Genomic DNA, 4,937 nt, shown 5'->3' with positions numbered 1-4,937 from the left:
AAGTTACGCAAATCGAGCGTAATAAATAAGATATGTTACGCAGATCAAGCGTAACTAATTAGGCAGTGTTTTTTGGGGGCTCACGATTTAACGTTAAATGGTGAGCCCCAAAACTAATGAAACGGGTAATTCTAAATATCTCGTTTAGACAATTAAATCAAAATTACGACGAAAATAAGGACGTGACTAGCCAGCAGTGCCGGCGTATTTTGGGCGCACGAGTGCACATTTTCGTATTAGGCCGCCATCTTGGATTTGGTAACTGTGGAGGATTGGGGCGAGGAAATATTTGCCGAGGGAGTAGGTGTTAAGTGGAAAAATGGGCAACGGGGGAGAGGGAGGGGAGGGGAAGGAATATATATCTTGAATGGTGCATTATTTACTCTTACTTGAAAAATATAAAATTCAAAATGACACTAAACAAACAAAATCAGTAACTTGAAGCGGCAATAAATTTACAAGAGTAAATCAATCCATTGTCAATCTCTGTCAGGGAACTAAGTTACTATTTTTTCGCAAGTCCTTCTAACAACACCATCATGGCCTGTGTCTGTTGTTGCTGTTGCTGCAAAAAAGCCATTTGAAGTGTTTGCATCTGATCTTGTTGTTTTGCCATGTTTGTAATCATGGCCTCCTGGGTTTTAAACATATGTGATTGCTTCTCTTTTTCGTTTTCAGCTTCTATTGCTTTCAAAGCGAGCTCCTCTTCGCGGATCTTAAGCTCCTCTTCTAATTTTTCGCGTAGAAACTCGGCAACATCAGCTCCGCTTCTTGGATGCGTTTTCGCTTTTCTTTCACAGTCCTCATTAGCCCTTCTTGTTTCACCAACTTTTTCCAAGGCTTGGAAACGCGTCTCCTTGGGTTTTTTTGCGATCTGTTTCGCCACTCATTCTGTTACAGGATTCTCTCGTTGATTGTGCTAATTTCTCTCTTCCAACAGTGCGTCGAGCTATGTTAGTTCGGGAGATATACCACTTGCATTTTCTTCCTCTCTACTTTGCTGTCGAAATCTTCCGAGTAGCAAGTCAAATCGCTCTCTTACCGCTCTTTGATTCACTTCGAATTTGACTAGAGTTACACTTTTTAGGTTCTCGGAAATTTGCGTCCAAATTCTTCCTCTGTCATTACTCCCTTTCTTGAACTTATAAAACTCCTCTACCAAATTTTCTCTGCACGGCAACACGTCGTGCGCCGTTGTCCACTCCATTGGCCTGTTGTAAAAATCAAATTAACAGAAATAAATAAACATTCTAGTAATTTGTTACACGTAACAGTATCCACCAGCTTGGTGCCGGATCATGAGGCAAACGAAGAGCTCGACTGAGTCAAAAAGAATAAAACAAACGAAAACGATATGGAAATAATTACGATTGCCGCTTGGCAGTGTTGGCGGCGGAACCTGAAGCTGTCCCTGGTTTTGAGATCTTTTTTCTACAAGTAAATTTTGACCAAATTGCGTTTATCCACGATTCATCAACTCGTAAAGAAACGCAATTAATTTAATCACATGGAAAAAATTCAAATAATCAAAACTTCAAACGAAATATTACGGCAAATTCTGACGTACTCACAACTACGGGAAAGAAGTGATTATGCCGAAGCAGATGGCAAGAGTTCGGCGTGAATTCCCGCCTTAGACATGCGCAGTCGGACAAGTTGTAAGTGTAGACTTCCGGTCGCCGTAGTAGAGCCTGCTTCTTAAAGTCCCTATCGTCACGGAGAGCTACGCATGCACAATGTGAGCACGCTAATAGGCTCCTTGCACTAAGAAGTCACGTGATCTTCTCCGCCATGTTGGAGGGCAAACAAATCGGTTGCTACGGGAAACTATGGCTGCCTCTTGGGGTCACGAAAGGTCAGTTACACAAATATTTTCACTATTAGCTTCTTTATTTTGGAACAAAACGATCTTTATCCACTCGTCAAATTTGCATAATGCCCAAAGAGCTTCTGTGATCGAACATTTGTATTACCTTTTACTTCTAACGCGTCGGGAACGAACGAATGGCAGGCGAAAGTTTATTTAATCTTAATCCTATCAACTGATTCATTCATTCATTTATTCGATTTTTCGCAAGAGTTCTGCTCTTTCTTTGGGTTAGGTAAAGATTGTCAGGAATTGTAGTCTAGTTACATGTCTACAAAATGCGAAACTTACCGAAGGTTGACGCTATTTAGCTTTGTTTGATTGGGCTGATTTTCTCAGTAATCCAAGTGTGGACCCTCACGTTTACTGAGTATAACCTTCACCGATGTAGAGAAATATGCAACACGTTAAACGGGTTGTGAAAGCACTGCAAAAGTTTACAAATATTTTGCAGAACCAGGATATCTCCATAACATCAAAAGTAAGTGCACTGGTAAATAAATTGGTGTAGTCTCCTGAAAGTTGCTGATGTTTTCGCCTTTCCTGTTATGAAACCATTCCTTAAAAAGTGGTAAAGACTGATCCTAATTAATTTTACAAATTTCAGTTACATATAGTGACTCGGAGGCATTTTTTTTTGCCAGATGCTACAGATCGATGAAGAAAATGAAACACCACATTCCCTTCAAGTGATAATTGGTATGGATCAAACAACAGTGTCTGGAAAGTGTTCTTGTGTAGCAGGTGTTAGAGGGATTTGTCACCATGTTGTGGGCCATCTTTTTTACTTGTCACACTTTAAGCAACTTGAGCTAAAGAGCTTACCTGATGATCTGACATATACTATGATGGTGCAGTGATGGAGTGTTCCCAGAGGGAAGCACATAAATCCTCAATGTGTGGACACCTTGATGGTGAAGATGCCTCAGGAGGGTGCAAACTGTAATAAATTCATTAAAACCACTCTGTACTCACCTGCATCCCAGTATCATATTCTGAGCCCTGATGAAAAAGCTAAACTCAAAAATCTAAATCCTGAGCCTTTGCTGTGGAGTTTGTTACCAGATCTGGAAAACTTTGCAAGCTCACATCTTCCTTCTGTACAAACCAAATTTGGAATGGTGCCAAAGGGGTCTGTAATATCTTACCAACGAAGGCTCACAGAAAAATATGTCATAAATGGTTCTGCCCACACCTCATTCCCCAAGCTACCCCTTCCTAATGCAGGTTAAAGGTTTAAGAACAATGGGTCAATTTGTTTGAACAGTAACAAATCAGCAAAGTTAGAGTCACTGTCAGTCACTTTAGAGATGGTACATGCTTTAGAAGAAAAAATGAGAAAACAGGATGAACGTGACCTTTGGCATTCATTAAGAAAAAAAAAGAATCACTGCAAGCAAGTTTGGAACAGTGGCAAAGAGAATTTCTAATTTTGATACTCTTGTTAAACAACTTCAGCCATCTAGGCTTGTACAGATAGCTGCTATGAACCCGCTATAGAAATGGGGGGAAGAGTAGCATCCATATATGCCACTAAAGCAAAGAAAGGGATGGTAAACTTGTACTCAAGTTGTCTGGTAATAAATCCAAAATGCCCCTGGCTTGGAAGTTTTCCCGACAGGAAGGTTTAAGATATTGAGGCAGCTCAAAATGGTTCATCAAGTCCCTATGGCTTCTTTGAGACAAAGATTGTCCAGGAAGGAACAACCAACTTAGATGATGTGGCTTACCTTAAGAATGACCCCATTTCAAATGAATTAATCCTAAACAAGAAACATGCATATTATTTACAAGTACAATGCCAATTAGGTACTTTTGGCCTGGATTGATGTGACTTTTTCTGTTGCATCAATGATGATTTGTTTTTTCGCCAAAGAACAGTATTTGATCCTATTTTTTCCCAAGAATATAAAGATGAGGTTGACATGTTTTACTTTAACTATTTTTTGTGAGAACACTTACATCACTGTAATATGTATAATGATAACACCCTGTGGCACCTGCTAAGACAGATTATTTTTCAAAATTAATGGTCCCTGAAAATTTACAAGCAAACATGCCACTGTCCACATCTGATTAACAGTGCCCAAAAGTGACAAAGGAATTTCATTGTCGAAAAGATAATATTCTTTAATTCGGCGTATGGCCTTCTCCACATGAATCCGGACTTTGGCTATGGTTTTCGTTTCTTTGACTTCCTCTGGTGAAAACTGTGCACGATTTAAAAGATATGGTGGAAGGTTTAGCTTTACCCCCTTACTACATAATAGATCATCAATATTAAAACTCTTATCAGCCATCACACTATTATTAGGCTCCAAAAGATCTAAAATTCCACAACACTGTGATCTCTTTATCTGAAACAGAACCAGTTAATAGTGAGGATACAAGTAAACAAACTTATTTTTTCTCACCTTCACTCAGAAATGTTTTATTCGCCACCATTCTGGAAACTACATCGACTCGACTATCATCGCCTAACAATATCAACTTAAAAAATAGACAAAACCGGCGTTGAAAGGGAGTTAAAAAAAATGATATGACATACCAGTTGGCAAAGTGCGAATTATACGAACGCGAAAACACGAGCAAATATGGAGCTTTCCAACACATCAAATACATCAGTATGTCTGCTACTATTACAGTCGCTCTTTTTGAGAGTTCCTAGTGGATAAAGATCGTTTTGTTCCGAAACAAAGAAGCAAGTAGAGCAAATATTTGCGTCACTCACATTTAAAACTCACACTTAAAACAGGAAATAAGTATTGTTTCACCGTTGACACCCAATTTTTTCATTGCCATAACATTTTTACATGTTATTGGGTAAAGAAGATATGGAACACTGACACAACAAAAGCAAACAACTGAACATTAGAGAAATCGTTGGTGACGCAGAGCATAAACTTCTGAGGCTCCTGAGACAGGAAACTTGTCCACTTCTGCGAAGCGTTATGTCAATCAGTACAATAGGAAATGCGAAGAATTTGAACTCAGTTGTCACGTACAGAATACACTTTTCACGTATTCAAAAACAAAATGAAAAACAATCTTCCATAATTATTTTTGGTGA

General features: G+C 39.0%; 2 pseudogenes; one reads left to right on the top strand and one right to left on the bottom strand.

Annotated features, from left to right (window-relative positions):
- Positions 1–452: 452 nt before the first annotated feature.
- Positions 453–1,285, bottom strand: LOC148740532 (uncharacterized; annotated as a pseudogene).
- A 307-nt stretch (positions 1,286–1,592) lies between these two features.
- LOC148740531 (uncharacterized) lies at positions 1,593–3,819 on the top strand (annotated as a pseudogene).
- The last annotated feature ends 1,118 nt before the right edge of the window (positions 3,820–4,937 follow it).

Source organism: Stylophora pistillata, chromosome 2 (genome assembly GCF_964205215.1).
Source record: "Stylophora pistillata chromosome 2, jaStyPist1.2, whole genome shotgun sequence".
NCBI lineage: Eukaryota > Metazoa > Cnidaria > Anthozoa > Scleractinia > Pocilloporidae > Stylophora > Stylophora pistillata.
Note: the sequence above shows the minus strand (reverse complement) of the source record. Positions and strands in the feature narration are given on the sequence as shown.